Raw genomic sequence first — 21,782 nt, forward strand, 5'->3', positions numbered from 1 at the left:
CATGATTGTCAATGAAAACACAGATGGTGTGAATTCATTTGAACTTTTTGGGGGGAGCTCAGGCCATTTATATCCATTCATGCACAGCAAACACGACCTGTAGGTTAAGGTTATGAATCATAAATAAAAGAAACTACTTTGCAAAATCACTGATTACATGCCGGAGAAAGTAATTTGTTACACTGCTAGTTACATTACTTTCTCATTACAAAACACATTGTCTCATAATTACCCAACAGTTCCATACAGTAACACAAATCCCATTTTATACAAAGCCGACAGCACAGAGCAAAGTTGAAAACCAGCATAAAGAGACTTTAAAGTGATCATTGGGGCGAATCTACTTTAGAAATTAAACAGGTAGAAACGGAGGCTGCAGCCTACTGCTTTGTGTTACCTGTTGGTTGTTAGGTTTAACATCTCTCTGGGTTCATGGCTAACTTTGTGTTAACATGCTGTCTGTGCTGTTATCACTATAATGCACATATAGCCTGGATATACTTTGCTTTTCACCATCACACTCGTTGCCTTTTGTGCAATAAAAAGTAATGTTTGTATCTCCCCTGCAGACAGCTTCTCCAAAAAACAGTGGAAAAACAAAATAATAACAACAATAATTATTATTATTAGAATAATAATTGTGGTAACACATCAATTTTTAAGTCTTATCTAGACAAATCCTTTTAATAAAAATAGTTTCCTCAGTGGAAATGAAGTTGCAACAAAGCAAAAACATAAATACAAACCCTCCCCAAAGATTCACAGACATTAAAATATCACAACATAGTCATTACATGCTGTACTGCTGGCTAGCTGTTATTTTAATATACTGTATTCAGGGATTAAAATGGGATTTGGAAGATGAGGGAATCTGAAGTTATTGGGTAGGTGTGTAGCACAGGGAAAAGACTCATTTAGAAATAGGTCACACAGTACTTTGTGTTATGAACTATTTTAATTTGTTTTTTTCGCGGACGGGCTGGATCAGCTGACCCGTGTGGCTGCTGGCTCTGAGGTTCCAGTCTACAATATATAAGCAGATGTTGCATCCGTCCTAGCAGCTTCCCAACCTTGCAAGCTAGTTTAAAGGTGGAAATCTGCAGTTTTTCCAAAGAGCATCCACAGTTCAAAGTGACGACTTGTTACTCTTCTACATTTAATCCAAATTATGATGACTGGACACCACAGCAAACCAGTGTCCTTATTATTCATTTTATGTCCCATTTGAATTAGGTGAAATAGTTGTATTTGTTGTTGTTTCTCCAACTCATCATGAACAGATCACGATTTTGCCCGACTTTAAAAGAAATACAAAGAGTAAGTACATGTAAGCTTTAGGTTTCCAGTTTATCAAATATCACTTGCTGAGCAGTCTGTACCTTTAAAAGTCATCTCTCACCTTCCTCTACTGTCTGCAGTTTCTCACATCTTTCTCCATCTCTGAGAGTGAAGTTATCACACGTATTTTTTTCCCCTTAAATACTGCTACTGCACCTTTAGGCTAGTGAGGCAGTTGGCCAAGTCGCACAGAAACATCTTGTGTGTTTGATGATATTTGCTGAGGGGTTTTTTTGCCACTGAAGAAAAAGTAATTCAGTTTATGCTCGCTGCCCTTCCCCACCTGATGGGGATGAGACGAAGGAAAGGGTGTGTGCGTGCAGATTGTGCAGTAGGGTGACATCACTTTCAGGCTTGATGAGTAACTTCATGGCATCAGCTGGAAACCGTGCCAGCCTGCAGCTGACGGAGAATGAACTTGCTTGCTATCATTAAGTATTAAACTGTCTATCACATTTAATTACTTGTTAACTGACAGTGTTGGGATTTTGTTGTGGATTGTTCCAGCCCATTTCAGCTGCTCACTCCATTGACTGTACTGACCCATTTGCACGTGTGATTAAAAATTCTTCTGATCTTTTAATTATAATTTTGTGTTTCCGAAAATCATGCCTTGAATTACAAAAAGCCTTATAATATAACAGTAATACTCAACTTGAAAAAATGAAGGAAACACTTGACCAAGTCAATCAAACTTCTGGGATATTGATCGGGTCAGTTTGGTAGCAGAGGGTGCTCTTTAACAGTTTCAGCTGCTTTGGTGTTAATGACATTAACAACAACAATGAGACAACCCTAAAAACTGGGATGGTCTTACATACCACTGACATTTTTCCCTCTTCAACTTTTCTAACTGTTTTGCATTTGGCATTTGGTGGGATGTGATACCTCAAACGTATCGAGGATCCACAGGTTGGAGGATGCAACTTCTCTAGTTTGGCATTTCCTCTTCATTTTTTGACATTGAGAGAAGCTCTGCATTTCTCTGACGGCTCGTTTGTGTAAGACAAAACTAATGTTTGTAGCTGGATAAATACACATCATGCTGCTGACAAGTTACCTGAGATCAAGAGCGTATCCAGCGCTTGGTATTTCTGGCATGCTGGCATTAAATATTCAAGACTCATATTGCCACACAAATCTATCAACTACACATTACTGTGCATACATAGAATTAAGGTTGTTTGTATTTTCACCACTGATGGCCTCCAGCTGGATTTTGTCATTTGTGAGTCTGGGCACAGAAAATGCTAGGCTTGTTTAATGTAAGTAAGGAGCTGCTGTCTTCCGTGTGGGAGGTTTGATATACTCAGAGCAGTAAGTGCTACAGTAGAGTGTGTATGTTTTGAGCTTGATAATGATGCATTCAAAATGATTCCTCAGCAAAGCTATTGAAGCAGCAGCAGTGCTTACTGCTGCTGCGGGTCAGCTTCTGCTTTCAGGTTTTTTCAGCCATGGTGAGTGAAAACCAGAAAAGTACCTATGTTTAATGGTTTGAGTCTCCTCGCTAGGACTGCACCAGAATAAATATACAGTATGGCTCAATAAATGATAAAGAATTTAGAGGTCCTGATGCACAGCTGTTTACAATAGGTGGGCTAAGGTTAACTGTGAGCATGAGCGCAAGTGGTGGTGCGATTTGATCAATTGTACCTCAGCACAGGAATCACATGGTATATGTATGGTATGTTAGAGTTAGGCTAACCCTAACCCTATGGCAGGAGAAGCACTGAAAATGTTAGGTGATTCACACTCCTGACACCGGTTGGTGCTCACGGTTGTTCTTGGAAACGGTGGGCTGTGCCACAAGCGACTGCTGGCTCACGGTGCACTTTGATGTCATTCTTGTTAGACAAACTGAGTAGACGTGGACACCTGAGTTTTTGTAGGCAATAATGTGAAAGCATGCCACGACTTTATAGGTGTTTCTATGATATATTAGCATCTCGTGCAGTCAGGACACACAGTGGGGGTACTGCTGCAACGGTGAAATAAGAAGACACCTTCTTCAGAAAATTTTGTTCCCTGCTTAAATTTCTTCTTGTCTTGTTCTTGCCAGAAAGAAGTGATTTTTTTTTCTGATCAGCTCCACCTGTGGTGTAGATGAAGACCTGCCTCAAGCATGAGTAAGCATCATAATTGTCATGGTGAATTGGATTAAAGGACTCAGGTGCGAGACTCCTTGCAGAATGACAGTGGATTTATTTACAGTGAAAGAAGTGAGTTAACAGTTCAAGTCCATAATCCAAAAAAAAGGGCAGTGCAGTGATACGGCGACCTCTCCTCACAGTGACAGTGCAGTAATAATCCACAACAACTCCTGGTGCCGGCTCCTCCTCCAATCCTTGAACCCTGGAGGCAGATGAGAAAAAACACACGCTCAATAACGAAACGTCCTCTCCTTCACAAACCGGGTATGCTAATCATGACTACGCTACCCGGTTTAGTTCAACGTTCCAGCGTTGGTTGTGACTCAATCGCCCCGTTAAATAGGTCTACGCTGGCAAGGTAATTCTGCACAGGTGCGATGATTCTAGCTGAGTACACTCCCCTCCGGTCAACTGCCGTTCCGTGCCACGGCTTCCGGAAGTACATGTTCCAGCAGAAAAACACATGCCCAGGATGGAGAGGAGAACACGACATAGTACACACAAACACCACAACAAATTGGCAAGACGATCAGTGAAGACCGTCTAGCCATGACAATAATGGATTACTGTACTCATGTCAGACTGGATGAGCAGTGACTAATGTATCGCTCATAATCCTAGAATAAGGGCTGCTTTGATACAAAACTGTCTTCATTAAATCATCAATACTAACATGTAATTTTTGACTGCATTACTATCATTATATATATTATCAGATTCTTTGATAAACAGTTGAATGCACAAGCCTGCGACATGAGATTTTCAAAGGAAAGCCGACCAAACTTATTTTAGTAAGTGGCAGACAATCTCAGAGCCCAGTGTTCTTGCATATGAGCTTCCAGTGGTGCCTAGATTGTAAAATTGAGATCAACAGTTTACATCAACTGACTGACTGAGCACTGTAGTGTCATAAACCATAAATGTTTTGCTTCGTGTTGTAGTTTTATGAACTGATTGTTGCCACCATGAGCTGGTAAATATGGGCTATGTTTGTGGCTAGAAAAAGTTGAGGGACTATATTCTTTGACTCAAGAAGCTTTATGTTGTAAAGTTGAGACCCTACAATAACAGAGGGAAAACCCCAACAATGAGGCAAGCATTTGGCAGCAGTGGGAAGGAAAAACTCCCTTTTAACAGGAAGAAACCTCCAGCAGAACCAGGCTCAGGGAGCTGCAGCAGTTGGGGGTGAGCAGAGGAAGAGACAACAAAAGACATCCTGTGGAAGAGAGCCAGAGATTAATAATAACTAATGATTCAATGCAGAGAGGTGAATAAGCACGCAGAGTGAAAAGAGGAGAATGAAGAAGAAATTCTTAGTGCATCATGAGAAGCACAAGACCTTGTGTGTGAGGAGAAGGACGTCTCTGTGGAGTTACTAACATCAGAGTAGAGGTACAGGGGTAGTAACTTTGCAAACTGTCTGTGACCTATATAATATGTCGATAAAATCGCGATGACAAGAGATGTGCTTCATTTGTGCATTACTGTGCTTCTTGGCAATACTGTTGCTGGTGTTGTGCAGCACTTTGTTCTTAATATTTGTTTGTAACTGTAACTGTTTTTGACCTTCTCAGCTTTGTTGTATAGTGCAGTGAAGAGTGACAGGAAAGCAGAGGGAGAGAGAGGGGGTAGACATGCGGGACAGAGCTGGTCGCAGAACCCGGGCCGGCCGCTCTGCGCCAAGCAGCATGTGGCCGCCTTTTCCCAGTGAGCTAAACCAGAGCCTGCACTCCTTCAAATTTAATACAAACTAAGATATCCAAACCTTCTGCTTTAATATCTGATGATGATAATGTTATGGTAATAATAATATGTGTATTCATAGTCCGGCTTGACTTTTAACTGAGACACAGTGTAAGAGAGGAAAAGATTAGTGAGACCTCGTGGGTTCTTTGATAAGTATATTTTGACACTTTCTAACTCTCCCTGTCTCGCTGTCACACTTCCATACACACATTCTCACGCACACACATGCAGCACGTATACAGGATAAGGTCGTTTTTTGCCATCCTGACAGTTTACAGTGTTATGGATGTGCCATGCCAGCAGCATCCGGTTCTGGGCACAGCAGCTTTCTGATGTTCTTAGTTTAGAGAAAATACAAGTGCAGCAGAAGGACTGTGTCACAAAAAGCTGTTGTTACTGCACAGAGCGTGACTCCTACATGAACAGTCGTGTTTGACTCACAAAGTGGGTGAGAAGTTTGGATTCAGCAGTATTGTGTGAATGTACTGTGACATAACAAATGCATTAAGCATGGATCTGCTGATAGTCTGCTGGCTCAATTATGTTATTTTTATCTTGAAGTGTTGTTCAGGAAGGGACACACGTGTCACTAAGAGTGAGTGAAAAAGGCAAAGGTGAGAGGGAGAAATAGAGAGGTTGCCCACAGGGAACACAGGAGGAATAAGTGTCAAGTCCATGCCAGAGGAAGATGGATTAAAGCTGTCGTTGTGCGGTTTCCTGAATGTGGAGTCATTTTTAGGCGGAGGGCTAGAGATTGGATGCAGCGCCAACAGTCAGATTCATTCCCTTTGATTTGGTGCCTTAAATTATGTACGAATGATGCATGATATCTGCTTAAATGGTATAACTGTTGACATGTGAAATATTTTTTCTTTTAATTTCCTGTAAAATGTGTTTTTGAACAATCTTCACTGAAATTCTTCATCAGCTCAAATTGCCCGTCAACCTCTGTTTCCAGATTTAAAAGGGGGCATGTCAAGCTCTGTCTGAAATGGGCCTTTGGGTCCTCTCTTTCTAACCCTTCCTCCTGGCACTCTGCTTTAGCCAAGTGCTGGAAAAACTGATCAAACAGTGTTTTACATTACAAATGGATAACGACCCACAGCATGCTGCAAAAGCAACCCAAGAGTTTCTCACTGCAAGAAAATGTGATATTCATCATTTCCTTTAAGTCACCTGATGTTAACCCAACAGAGGATGCATCTTTTTATTGGAAGAAAAAACTGAATGTAGGAAGACCTCTGCCAGAGGTTTCTTCCTGTTTAAAGGGAGCTTTTCCTCCCCACTTTTGCCAAGTGCTTGCTCACAGGCGGTCACGTGATTGTTGGAGTTTTCTCTCTGTTAATGTAGGCTCTTCAGTTTAAGATGTAAGCTTCACTGCTGCTGAATTGGTGCTGTGTGCAAATCAAATTGGATTGAATTTGGTTTAATTAAATCAGATGTTAGGAAGGGAGGTAAAGTTCAAACAGAAACCTACACGTACGTGTACACAACAAGCAGCAGTAGCTGGTGGCTGAAAGGCGACCGTTATAATTCTGTCGGGTGGTTGCATGGTGGGTGACCTTGTGGTTCTGTGAACATTCTTAATACTTACAGATAAATACTAATAAAAAATAAACAGTAGTTACTTTAAGGTTTGCCTTGGAAGCCGTTTGAACGTGAACATCAAATTTTGTCTCCTGGAACAACTTTAAAAACGAAAATAAAAATAAGATTGTATAAACAAACCATTAAGACACAAAATGAAAACCACCTGACTGTGTTTCCTTTGTGGAGCTAAACAGCTTCTGGGGTACTGACACACGACCTCTGGGGGTATCCTCCACTGTCTGGCAGGAGATCTCTTGAATCTTGTGAATTTCATGGCGTCTCTGTTCACTGTTTAGCTCAGGTGGAGATCTGGATAGTTTCAATTTCCTTCATCTGTCAGAAGTTTTAATGTTGCAAAGGGTTGGTGTATAAGACAGATTGTTCTTACAAATTGGCTTAACTGACACTAAGTTCTTTACAGTCATTAAATGGAGATAGGATTTTTCATAACAAATATTAAATAACCTTATTATATAAGTAAGGCAGTAAATTAGTTAACAAGACTAAAGTTTTGCTTCTAGAAACACGGAGAGATAGAGGGAAATGATGGAGAGAGACAGCAAGAGGTGAGTAGAATATTTTAGCACTGTTACAGCCGGATTAAAATGTTCCCAGCAAAATAGCTGGGGAATGTCAGCTCGCACTTACTCTTCAATCGATGTGTCTGTGAGTGTGTGCGTGCATATGTGGGGATGCATTTGCACACGCACGTGTGTGTTGAGGGGTTATGTCTTTATTAGCACCCTGACCGCTCCCATTGCAAGTCTCGTTTAGATGACATCATGACAGATCACGTCTTCAACTCAAGGGGCTTCTTTCCATCCAATTTATTCAGGCAATGTTAGGACGCCTCTGGGCTGTCCCAGGAGCATCTTTCTCTGTTTTGCCTTCTCTCTCTCTCAAACACACACACACACACACACGCACGCACGCACGCACGCACGCACGCACGCACGCACGCACGCACACACAGACATTCGTTCAATCTCTAACACACTCTCTTGGAGCTTGTCAAATAGGGCAGGAAGACTTCATTATCCTCCAGTCCGGTCTATGTTGGCCATGACAGGTTCATCCGCCGGCCACCCCACAATCGATACAGCTGACAGTACAGTGTCTGTGTGTAGGTGTGTGTGTGTCTGAGAGCGAGGCAGAGAGCGAGTGTGATTAACTTCAGCCAGGAAAGCCATGATGTGTATGAGCAAGTGATGAGCTGAAGTGTCAAAAACCAACACTCTGTTGCCATTACTTATTATTTCTCCTTTTCCTTGTGTTTGTTTTCTTCACACGCATGCATCACACATGCACATGAACACACACACACACATTGCACATTGACATTTACATACTTTTTTTTCACAGCACCTTCCACTTGGTGACATGTGGCTGAGTAGAACAGCTGGGCAGTTTACACCAACCATACATTTCTGTTTTAGTTTCTGTTTCTAGGATTCAATATTCAAACCCTGGCATAGAGCGGAATAGCATACACTGTCTCACTGTAGCTGGCTATATAATTGTTGTGGTAGTTGGAAAAAAGTACCCAGTAGGCACTTTTGAACTTTCCATAGTTATAACTTCTGGAGGAAATCCTTCCTGCCGTTTAAAGTTCAAAGTTCAACACCCTGTCTTTTATGAGGGTGCTGTAGCTCCTACACCAGAGTAGGTGCTCTCCAGCACAAGAAGAAAGCCTGTAGGAACCGGTAAACATGCATGCATTGGTGTAGTACATACAAGTGACTTGAAAGACCACTAGAGGTCTTTAAAGGATGCCCAAATGGGTCAGAGGTGTATAAAATAAAAAGTTACAAACCCTTAAACAATCTATAAGTGCATTTCAAGAATATTTATAACATATAAAATAAAATGAATATGCACAGTATTCTCAGCCTCATGGTTTCCTCTTGCAGACCGTGGTGATCCAATGACACGCAACGGTGCAACAGATGAAATGCTTTGTAACATGGCAGATGCAACATGCTACCTCGATTTCACATTTTTCCAGGGCTGACACCTAACTTTAGTATTTAATATGAAATATAGATGAGCACAATGAATGGATGGATAATTACCTCTGCCAAAGGGATTCTTTTCTTGGTAATGTTTTCATGCCTTTCAGTTTTGAATGAATTCTGTTAATAATTTGTTAACAATCCATTAAAAATTTGGTTACATCCATCAAGTATTTCAAAGTCAGCTAGATGATTTATTGGTCAAAAACTGAGAAAAGCCCTACAACAGTCACCTCAAAGCTCTTTATATTGTAAGATAGACCCTACAATAATACATTTGGAGAAAAACCCAACAGTCATATGACCCCCTATGAGTAAGCACTTTGGCGACAGTGGGAGGGAAAACCTCCCTTATAACAGGAAAAAACCTCCAGGCTCAGGAAGGGGCCGCCATCTGCTGCGACCAAATAATTTAGAAGAGCCAGGGACATCCCCTCTGCCAGGTCACACCCTGTACGTATCTTCTTGTATACACACCAAATGTACTATAGTATTAGCTTTTTCATTGCATTTCTCTGTTTCAGTAACAGGGAATGCTAGCAGACTCAAAGTGTAGCGTAAACGTGTAATCCAACCGTTAGTGCTCTTGCCTTGTCTTGTGAGTTTACAGCTGCTTCAGAGGTTTTCCTGAAGCTGAATTGATTAACATTAAGATAGAGAGAAAAGTTAAAATGAGCACTAACTTATAACACTAACTGTTTTTCACCAGAGTGTAATTGAAGCTTCTTAAGCAGGACAAGATGCAATTTAAAGTTTTGAGGGCAGAAGAGGAAAGTTGTATAAGAGCTGGTGCCAATGCATTAAAACAGAAACACTACCATACATATCCAGCAGTGTCACTGACATAGCTTTATCTTTTATTCCCATTCATTTGATCAAAAAATCGACTAAAAGTGAAAATCTGTTCTTAAAATGCTAATGCTAAACTTTTAATGATTGCAACTCATTTAACCACATTTTAATCATAATAATAAGTAAATCAATTGGTAATTCAAGTTATTAAGCTCCTGCTTATTTATATTGAAACAGGAAAAGGCTTCTCATAAAAAATGAATTTCACTGTACTGTGTTATGACTTAATTGATGATATTACAGTTAAATTAGTTTAGAATTGCTTTTCTCAATGAGAAAACTAACCCTCTGGGTGCTTTTCTGCTGCCATCAGCAGGACTATTCTCCAGGCCTGATTGCATACTTCCTTAAGACACCTTTAGCTTGTCTTTGAACTATCTCTGCTACCCTCTCGATGACCATCCGCTACAGTGTAATTGGCTCGACAACCTCCCACGAGACAGTAGCATCCTACAATTCAGCAAAACTGCTGCTGGATGGTGGTGGAGCTTACTCACCTCTGCAGCAGCTCTTTGGAAATATTTCTCTTAATAAAGATGTCAGGCGAAGGCAATGATGTTCCACAGGTGCTGGATCACTGGTAAAGACCCTCTCGTGGTTTGAATGCCCAGGTGTTTGAGTAGCTCAGGCTCCCCAGGATGCCACCATTGTGTTGCTGGCTTTAACAGGTGCAGCAGGGATCATCTGTTCAGAGTGAAATGATCTGAGAGTCAAAGCATTCTCCTGTTGCACCAGTGGAATCTTAATTTTTTCTTTCTTTTTGCTTCTACATTTAGTTTGTGTTTTCTAGACAGAAAACACTTTGCTAGCATACCTAAACCCATTTAATGCATTAAAATAACTTAAAAAAAGAAGTTGGGTTTTCTTTCAGCCACAGTTTTTAGAACGTAGAAGCTGGTACCTTCTTAATGAAGTCTCAAACATTCAATTTAACCTTACCCTAAGTGAAAGGTTTTTCCATTTGGTGTCCTTTTCTATGAAATTAGATGCATGTTAACCTAACCCAAAGCCTGCCCATACCCCTAAGGCTGGCCTTAAATGGAGTGCCAATGAACCTGGTGGAAGATGAGTTTGTTGTGCAATGTATTCAGGAAATACCTTTTGGAGTCATATCGACTAACAGTCAAAATTTTTATCCATCCATTTGCTTCCGCTAATCCTTTTCAGGGTTGTGGGGGGCGCTGGAGCCTATCCCAGCTGTCATAGGGCGAGAGGTGGGGTACACCCTGGACAGGTCGCCAGGCCGTCGCAGGGCCAACACACAGAGACAGACAGCCACTCGCACTCACACTCACTCCCGCATCCACAGAAAGACCCCGGCCTGATGGTGGAATTGAACTCAGGACCTTCTTGCTGTGTGGCAACAGTGCTGCCCCCAAATTTTTATAAGACCCCAATTTTTCCAGTTATTTATTGCAATTCAAGTCATTCAAGTCCAATGAATAGCTTGAAATGGTACAAATGTAATGGGGGAAGGTAAAGTTACCAAAAAATAATGTACATTTCAGAATTATACAAAAAGACCTTTTTCAGGAAACACAAAATGGGTAAAAATTTAAAGCTGTTCTGCAGCAATAGCGTTTGATCAAGCCTTGAAGCTACTAATTCCTACAAGTGTTCCAAATTTTCTGGATTACTTACAACCTCCTCTGTCTGCATAAAAGCAGTGTTGGAACACACTGTGGTGCCATACCCTCGTGAGCATCAGTTGAACAGTACTGTACTGCAGAAAGTAGTGTGTTGCTACAAAAATGGCGAGAAAAAGGCAATTAACAATGGAAGAGACACGGACCATCATAATACTTAAAAATGTAGGTCTTTCCTACAGAGAAATTGCAAAGAAAGTAAAGGTGTCAGTGAGTACAGTTTCCTTCATCATCAAAAGGCATTCAGAAACAAGCTCTGACAGGAAGATCTGGCAGACCCAAAGCCACAACTGAATCAGAGGACAAGTTTCTGAGAGTTAACAGCTTGTGTGATAGGCGACAGGACAACAGCTTCAAGCACAGCTTAATAGTGGTCATAGTAGCAAGTCTCAGTTTCAACTGTGAAAAGAAGACTTCGAGCTGCAGGTTTGACAGGATGAGTTGCAGCAAGAAGGCCAGACGTCAGAGTAAGACAAAGAGGCTTGCCTGGGCCATGAAACACTGCGATTGGACTACTGAAGACTGGAAGATGGTATCATGGACAGATGAATCAAACTTTTAAATCTTCGGTTCATCACACAGGATCGTTATAAGGCGTCGAGTTGGCGAAAGGATGGTTCCACAGTGTGTGGCATCATCACCATCAGGAAGTGTGATTGTCTGGGGCTGTTTTGCTGGATCCAGGGTCGGTGACTTGTGCAGAGTGAGGCACTCTGAACCAAAACGGCTACCTCAGCGTTTTGCAGCACCATGCAGTACCCTCTGGTATGTGCGTCTAGTTTGTCAGGGGTTCATCCTACAGCAAGATAATGACCCAAATATGGGTTCAAGCCCATCAGATTACCTTTGATGAGTCAGATGTTTAAAATACATTTTGGTCTATAAATTGATTTCATGATTTCTTTTTTAACTCCAGTTACTTATTTGTACTATGCTTTAATTTCAGAGTGCAATCAGGCATTAAACTGCATGATTTTCAGTGAAAAAAATGAAAAATTGGGGTGTTCTAAAGCTTTCGACTGGTCATGTATGTTGCAATGGTTTTTCAAGTCCTTCAGCAGTTTCTGAACATGTATGAGGCATTTTTGATAGCTTTAAAAATGCTAACTGTTGGAAGAAATCATCTTGCCTGTTCCAGTGAAACTCACTCTCTGACAAGCTACACAAATATGGATTTTCTGTACTGTATTATCTCAATTTTCACTTGAGAAAAAGTAAACCAGTAGCTGCTCTTTTAGCCTGTGATTGACCCTGTGATATCGAAGTTGTCATCATTGATGACCCTGACCAGAACCAGAACCCTATCCCTAACCCTGTTTGATTTTCTCTCACATGTTGCCATTAAATAATAATTCTAACTGATACACAACAAAAACTATTCAGATAAAAATATTCTATTTAGTCTTTCTCTAAAATGTGTTAGGGTTAGCGTTACCCTCTGACCTGGAAAACAGAACATATAAAACATTCTTCTCACAAACACATGTTGGATTCTTCTCTCGTTAGCATAGAAAGGATGAAAAGGAGCTAATATAACTGCTCTGTTTTATTTAAGAATTTGTTCACTGTGATATTCTTTTTCTAAGTTCATTAGTAATAAATGTGATTTACCTTTAGCTTTAAAAAAAGGCTTTTTGAGAAAATGATAATAATTTTAATACTAACAAAAACTAATAGTTGCTCATTCTAAAATCTAATGTATTTATCCACTTATTGGAGGCCTGTCTAGCTCATAAGTTCCCCTTATTACCCAGGCGCTGTTTGCCAAAACATTATTCTCACACAGTGTTTTGCTCCTGGTCAGCTGGCTTGAAAATTAATTTTGCTTTATTAACATTTATTTCTTGTTTGTATAGAACAAACAATAAATGAGTTTGGAAGGATGAGAAACATGAAAATGTATGCACAGACAAATCCAGATACATCTCCGGGCGTGGCTGGTCTGGCAATCTGGCATTCCCGGCATTTGCCCAGAGGGCTGATGCACTTGTGGGGCGAAGGGTCAATCTAATTACACAGACAGGTTCCGTTTAAGAGATTTTTTAATACAACAGGTCTGGCAGTAACTAGGCCTGGGTGTGGCATATAAAACTGAACTCGGGGTATTTTTGTCTAATATTAAAATTTGTCTGATCTGAATCATTTAGGTGTGACAAATATGCAAAAGCACTTTGTGAAACGGATATCATCAAAGATGGAACTGTTCTCCTGCTGGCTGCAGTAGTGAACTGAGACCATAAGCTGACACTGCTGTGGACCTCTGCCGTGGACGCTGCCACTGTAGATACTTTTTTCATACATTCTTTGGAAAAACGATTGTATAACAAATTCACGTTTGTTTGAATATTTTTGCACACAGCTGCGCACAGAATCTGGTAAAAATTGCATCTCAGAATAGATATTAATAGCAATTAGACCATTTCCCCTACTGATCCCAGACCAGTGCAATTAACACTCCTATTCCAGAAAGGTTATCGCTGTCAAAGAGCCCACAGACACCCACACCCACACACACGCACACACATAGATGCGCACACAGGAGTTATTAAGTCTGTTATGGTTGTGTGGCTGATAGTATGAGAAGCAGAAAGGTGCGGGGCAGAACCTGATATTTCCACTGAGTTAATATTCAGACCTGTTACTTCACATAGAGCCCAGCATTAAGCCTGGAAATGCCACCAATGAGCTTCCACATACACATACATGCTCACACACACAGTATTAGCCAGCCAGCAGACTCCACTTATTCTTAGTCTTCAGCGTCTCTTTTTGTTTCCCCTCCCTCTGCCATTCTTTGGCTGTCCACAGCTCCATCAAATATACTAATCTGAAATTAGATCTCTCAAGGAAGACACCATTCATCAGCTGTGTCTCCTTTGTCTTTTCTTTTTTTTTTCATTTCTCTTCTAAAAACTTGTGTCTGCTTTAATGCAGGTTGTGGAGTGGGGTAAAATATTATTAGTATAGTCTGGCCGTTAAGTGCAGAAGTCTGACAGATAGTGTGTTAGTATTTTACACAGGGCATGGCAATAATCTGTGGATTTTAGTAGCCAGTAAAGATGTGCAATCCAGTTTAGTAAAGCAAAGCAACACATTGTTCCATTATCCAACTTTTGCAGTAAAAATGGAACAAGCTAACACATTGTCTAAATATTGAACACAGTTAATAACTGTCATGCAGACATATATATGACACTTCTGAACAGTCACGGCTCACAGGCACAACTGCCAGAGTACTGCTGCTCACTATTTCCAGCAGTTGCATCACAGGATCTTCATTAGTTACACAGCTCGTACTGCTAATTGTACACATTATATTTGTTGCTGCTGGCTCCCTTCTTAATGCCCAAATGTTCCCTCATTACTAAACAGATTTATGAATCTATAATTTATGAATCTATACTTTTGACCCTGTGTGGATTAGAGAAAATCCAAAGTAAATGAAAACGTGTGCCCCTGATTCTTGTTTTCTAAAGTGATTTAAGATGTATGCTGTACAATCAGTCCCCCGGGGAAAAAGAACAGTTTCAAGAAATGATTAAAGCCCCAAATTGTATGTAACCTTCTGACCACAACTGTATGGTGCTGCCAAAAAAAGCTGATTACAGCGACTGCCAAAAGGTTGGATGTAAAACACCAACTTGCCTGTAAACACTTTCCAACTACTCTCCAAGTCGTATTGAACTCTTTCTCTTAGCAGGTCATCTGCCTTTACACACCCTCATCTGTCACACCAGAGGAGGGTGCTTGCATGTCGTCTGTCATGACATTTTTCAGAAAAACGTCCTTTGTCTTTCTCTTTTCCTGCAACATTCAACATCCTTTGTCCAATAATATCCACAATCTCGTCTCTGCACATGTCCAAACCATCTTGCCTTTGCTTCTCTAACTTTGTCTCCAAACCTGTGCTGTTCCTCTGATGTACTCATTTCTTAACTTGTCCATGCTGTCACAAATCCCCCCTGAAACTCCTCCCTCTCCACCTCTCTGCACTCTCTTCTTCACTTCTCTTGTGCACATTTGAACTCATCAGCCTTTATTAGCTCTGCTCCTTGCTCCTCACTGTTATACCTGTCTCTCTCTCTCATTCACACACGTTCTGTCTTGCTGCTGCAGACCTTCATTCCTCTCCCTTCCAACCGCAAAAAGTGTGACACAAATTTGAAATGGAGACCAGTGTAAAAGATGAAGCCACAACTTTTACTCTGAAGGCAGATGCTCTGTGTTCATGGTTCACATTGCACTACAGCTTGGTGAGTGAATCGGGAGAGTTTGCAGACATTCATGCAAACTAAGGGGAACTGCAGCAATTTCCTAGTTAATAAAGTTCCGTTAGATTTTCTGCTTTTTAGCTAAATTGTCTGTTTCATATAATGGGGAAAAATCCAGTTCAGCCACCCACCTACATTAAAAATTAATTCAATTCATTGTAACAGCTGCCACATTAGTGTCAATCAAGGTGTTCATGCTTTGCTATTACTGTTTATTTTGATTATGTTTTTGCAGATTTTACAGGATTAGTCAAAACTACAAATGGAATATAAGGGTGAACAGGGCATCTGAGGTTATTTCATTGTAACCACATGGATGGAGGTCTATGTAAATAAGCATGGGTGCTTGGAGGAAAATACAAATAAGGACAAAAAGAGGGGACATACTGATAGGTTACAGTGAGAAACAGAACTTGTGTCATTTTTGCCTCAGTCTTCTTTTTATTTTTCATTAAGACGTCGATCAGTTCAACAACACTTTGTTTGCTTGTGTGGTCTGAAGCCTGGAGCATACTTGGTTGGAAACTTGTATGAGATGTGGAAACTGAGCAGGACGTATTATTCATCAGCACAGCAGACTCCCTGCGACAGCATGTGTGTTTATGCTACAGTCATGAGCACACATTAACCCCTCCTTTCAACTCCTTTCCTCTCTACATATCTGTGAGTCAGCCTTTGATTCTCTCTGTTATCTTTTTCAGCATCCATTCTCTTTCATATCACACATTATGAATAGACTGATATAGATTTCATGGTACAGGACGTCCAACTTCTGTGAGAATAAACCCGCAAGGTGTAGACGGCAGCTTAGAAACGACTGCTTTAACAAACGCTTTTATTCTGCTTAACAACAGCTTCTCTGATCTCCCGGCCACTCAGATGGCAGCTTCTTTGGAAACAGTAAATGGACGGAGACAAACAAAAGAAATTGAGATTAAAGAGAGAAAGGGAGTGTAAAGAATTGGATAAATCAAAGAATGTGGATCAGGGAAGAAATAATTGCCGCAGAGTTAGCAGAGGCTGAGCTGTTTGACTGCGTGACCCCATGACATCCTGATTGGAAACACAATTAGCAATAAATAAGGAGAAGTTATCACCAGCCTGGATTTTTTTATCACTTTGTCTTTGCTTGTTATTTTTCCTAATGAAGAAGTGATATATCAGTCATGTTATCTGTCCTTTCAGGGCATGCTTTGGAGATCGGTGGACTGAGGTACAGACAGTCGGTGGTTTATCAAGCACTCTGCCTTATCGCTTCTGTTTACTGTTGTATCAAACTGTTTATCAGTGTTGGTATAGTTACTCAAGAAGAGTAATGGATTACACATTACTCATTACTTTTCTCTTAATAATACAACACATTACTCACCAGAAAAAGTAATTACTCGCACTGGCGGTTACATTTCTTTATTGTTATTCCATTAAATGATATCAAACACATTGTCTCATAGTTACCAGTTAACAGTATAAACCTGAGGCTACAGTCCAACACGCAGACAACACAGTTCTTTCTGTCCTGGACGCTGTTTGTATTTAGTTCTTTTTTCGCCATAAAAATGAGATTAATGTCCAAATCTCTACTCATGAAAAACTTTAGACCATTTTCCTCCTCCCACACATGTCCTCCCTGCACCTCTATGGATTTGCAGATTCATTCCTCAGTTAACTTACACTTTTTCTGATTTGTTGCAGTGCCAACTTATATTCTCTGGATCAAATCGTCACCACCACCGAGCTAATTTATTGAATCGGCTACTCTTTTGGCAAAGCTTTAACCCATTAGATAAAGTTCACAGACCTTAAAGTAACGGGCTGTCAAACCATGAATAAAAACATGTTCTACTGCAGTAGCTCAGTTTCATCTCAAAGAACTGTCACTGGGTTTTTTCTTTCTTTCTTCAGCCTCTTACAATTGCAATTATTAATCTCCACCCCTTCAGCCAGTGCTGACCTGGCTTTCATTGAATCATTGGCACTAAGTGTGATTACCACTATGAACTCAAGTGAATAAAACTCAAGGAAAAAAATGTTTTGAATGAGTGAGAATGTGTTTAAAGTTCTATAAAAACATTAAATATTTCAGTGTCTTAACAGGTGAAACTTGTTCAAGGCTTATCTAAAAAGTGACTTATTTAATAAATGGGTTCAGGACACTGAAAATTTGGTTCAGAAAATGGAAATTTGTCTTTCCGCAGATGAGAGAAATAGTTTTTTAAAATCTTTATCACTTGAACAAACCTGAGCAGTTTTGCCTTTTAACCCCAGTTATCGATGTGGAGGATGGTCATGTTTATTTTGATGTGGTTTAAAAAATGTGCTTTAAGAAAATCCAGTCAAACCGTGGCATGGCACTTTAAATATTTCCGGCGTACATTGTCTGGATTTCTAAAATTAAGCAAACTATATTGGAGAGGAATTTTGCCACATTTGTCATTTTGATACATGCTGCAGTCCAGAAGTACTTTGACCTAAAACCTCAGAAAATACGAGTGGCTTTTTACTCTCCGTCTGTCACATTTGCTTCCTCCTGATGAGAGATCTGATGATCTGAAAGGCAGGAAACAGATGTGTGATTTACAGCCAATTAATTTTGTTCTCTGCTGCATTTTGTGTCTCTGTTGTACTTCACACTCGTTCTCACTCTGTCTGACACACACAATGCCACGCGCACCTACACCACACTGTCAGCTGGCCGCTTTGTGAAGCACTGCATTTCTGTTGTTGGGGTGATAGAAAACTCCCTTATCGTGCTCTCAGAAAGATAAACATGCCCTGCTGAATCTTTCACTTCTTCTTTTCCCTGTCTGTTTGCTGAGGAATAGCTGCAAAGATTTCCATTATTCTCCAAACTAAAGTACAAGCAATCTGGTTCAATCTTGTTCCCTCCCTGCTTGCCGAACTGCTCCCAACCTCCTGACAGTCTGCCGTCAGCTGCTGTGATTTTTCACGCTAGAAGAAAATTACCAGGAGCTAAACTCTGAGATTTCCCAAGAAAAGTGGAACCAAAAAAAAGGTTGAGAGCACAGTGATGGCAAGACAGGAATAATGAGGGAGGTAGAGAGGTATACACCCCGCTAATTAGCTGGGGTCTTTACAAGTTCAAGGACAGTTTCAATTTAACTGATAAAGATGAGAGGATGAGGATGGCAGGGAAGGGTGAGGTTGGTTGAGGCTTTCTACATCTTAATTATCTAGTGGTGGTGGTGGGGTGGTGGTGGTGGTGGGGGGGGGGCATGTGTTGAGGAATCTGGGGAAAGGAGGGAGGGCACAGATTGAGTTCAGGATGAGGAAAGAAGTTGAAGGGCTTCTACGGAAAACCCAGACGTCTTATCCGAGGTTGAGTTCAGCTGGGGGTCGGCCCCAAGCTTCCTGGGGTCAACGATTTCCCTTTCAATTACTTCGCCACTTGCGCAAGGATTCTCAGCCCAGGAGGATCATGGATAACCCGGGGGTTAAACACACATGCATTACTTAATTCAAACACGCATACAAATTGGCTTCACTCAAGCTTGTGATACTTAGGAATGATCAGTCCTGAGTTTCTGTGACATCGTGGTGACGATTCAAACGTATCAACTTTACCTCTGATGTAACAGCTCATGGGAAGAGTTTCTATTCTCTTGGTGAAGGAGGAAGTCATTGTTTGAGTAGTTATTTAGAAGCGTTACCTGAGTGAACATTAATGTCAGTGGTCACCATGTAATAAAACACTTTCAAAGTTCGCAACAAAATAAAGATTTAAAAATCTTTCTCTCCTGGAATTATACAAATATTTCTCACATAGTTTAGTTAAAATTCTTTGATAGTCACATTGTATGCAAAAGGTTTCACAGGTTAGGGTCAGGATAACAAATGACAAGTAAATACTTCCTGTTGATGCTGACGTGGCACAAAGATTAAAAAGTATATATTTGTTAGCAAAACAAAGAAGCTTGCAATAGCTGCTGAGTTTGACAGCTACACTCAAAATTTGTCTCAAAGTGTCGTGTGCAATTACAGTGTGAACTGGTATGATTTTTACCCAGGAAGTAGTGTAGGAAATATGGGTGCCAGTTGGTCAACATATAGTCAGGGCTGTAAGCAAATGGACAATCACATTTTGTTGTTGTTTTGTTTTTTATTGCTTCTGTACAGATTGAGTGGATTTTAAACTGTATAGTATGTCAATAACTGTTTTGGAAATACATAGTGTCACATTTTCAGAGACACAAAAGTAAGTGGAAAAACTGACATCACAACTTAAAGAATTGTTTTGAGTAATGACTGCTTGAAGTGTTGAACCATGGACACCAAACGCTGTGTATCCTCCCTTGAGATGCTTTGCCAGGCCTTAACTGCAGCCACCTTTGGCTGCAGCTTGTTTGTGGGTCTCTCTCCCTTCTGTTTTCTCTTCAGTAAACTAAAAAGCATGCCTCATTGGGTTCAGTTCAGGTGACCGACTTGGCCATTGAAGAATCTTCTTTCTCATTGCCTTGAGAAACTCTTGGGTTGCTTTTGCAGTACACTTTCGATTATTATCTATTTGTACTGTGACGTGCGGGTTGCATTTTTCAGTATTCATCTGAATAAGAGCAGAGAGCACAGCCCTGTACACTTCAAAATGTATCATACCATTAGCAGTCACACCATCACTGAACGCTAGTGACCTGGTTCTGTTATAATGTGGCTCTGTAATAATGTGTAATTGTGCATTTGGTGGGATAAAGTGGGTCCACTTGTCTCTTCAGAGGGTATCGTCACTGCAGTCGGCCATGGAGGGGAGTTTTCTCCATTCTGCCATCATAGCAAGGGTAGATAGATGTTAGAAAGAGCTGTACAACATCTTCATCAAAGCTGCAACATCCATCCATCCATTCTCTGCCGCTTATCCTTTTCAGGGTCGTGGGGGGGCTGGAGCCAATCCCAGCTGTCTTGGGGCGAGAAAAGCTGCAAAATATCTTTTGCAAATGTGGTGTTCATTCGTTAAGTAATGTTCCATAAAGCAGTATGTCAGCAGTAGTGTCTACTGCTGACATACTGCTTTATGGCACCAATTGTTCCTTTAGTTTAGAAGATCGTTTTCTGTCTTTGATATTGTTTGTGTTTTTCAATGGTAGTTATTATGGATATCTATGCCATGGGGAGTTTACATAGTTAATCATCAGTTTGAATAGTGGTAAATGGCAGATCTCACATAAAAGTTACAATTAAATTGATTTCTTATTTATAAAATTACCCATTTCATTCCATACAAATCACCCTTGTGAACAATTCACCCTTTATAAGGACCTCTATTTGCTTTATGTAACATGCAAAAATATTTTTTCAACAAAAGCATGAAAAAGGAAGAAAGCTACTCTCAAAATCACATTCCCCTACAGTTCTGGTTATTTGCATGAAGTTTTGACATCTCACAATTGAGTCTCCATGTTACCATGAATAAACCAGTTGACAGAATATCCCCACTTCCTCAATGAAAGTCTGGGGATGCTTTTATTTCTATTAGAGGAGCCGAGAAGGATGATATGTACCCTCTCTCATCTCAGCCTTTCAACGCCTCTCTCTGTCTCTCACAATAAAAGTTGACCCAGACAACAAAGTAAAGCTAATTTTTGGCTACGAGCCGACAGGGACCCCACCGTATTAGTCAGAGGTCCCTTTACTACAGTTCGGAGTCGCGGACCTTCAGTAATAGTAATAAATCACACAACAATAGTACATTCACGTTGTTGTAAAAAGCATGATAATATATTAAGTAATCCAAAGTATTCAGAATACGTTACTCTCATTGAGTAACGTAACGGAATACGTTACAGGATACATTTTGGGGCATGTATTCTGTATTCTGTAATGGAATACATTTTAAAAGTAACCTTCCCAACACTGCCTTTATTTAACCAGGAATGTCCCGTTGAGATCAAAAACCTCTTTTTCAAGGGAGTCCTGGCCAAGAGGCAGCACATTTCAAAACAAATACATACGAACAAACAAAGTTAAAATTACACAAAACAATTACACATTATTGAGGCAGTCTGTAGGCCTTTGAGTTTAGTTTTAAAAACATTTAAAGACAACAGTTCAGTCAGTTTCCAGTCTTTCTGTAACAGATTCCACGAAAAAGGCGCAGAGTGGACAAAGGCTTTCTTACCCAGCTCTGTGCGGGCAAGGGGAACAGACAGCAGCAGCTGATCATTTGAA

At 40.5% G+C, this 21,782-nt stretch overlaps 1 protein-coding gene across 6 annotated transcripts in view; it reads left to right on the top strand.

The window, feature by feature from the left end:
- The window catches only part of epha8 (eph receptor A8), a 136,397-nt gene that overhangs the window by 36,427 nt on the left and 78,188 nt on the right, over positions 1–21,782 (top strand). The gene's annotated exons all lie outside the window — the stretch shown is intronic.

This window comes from Astatotilapia calliptera, chromosome 5 (assembly GCF_964374335.1).
Source record: "Astatotilapia calliptera chromosome 5, fAstCal68.1, whole genome shotgun sequence".
In the NCBI taxonomy this organism is placed as follows: Eukaryota; Metazoa; Chordata; class Actinopteri; order Cichliformes; family Cichlidae; genus Astatotilapia; species Astatotilapia calliptera.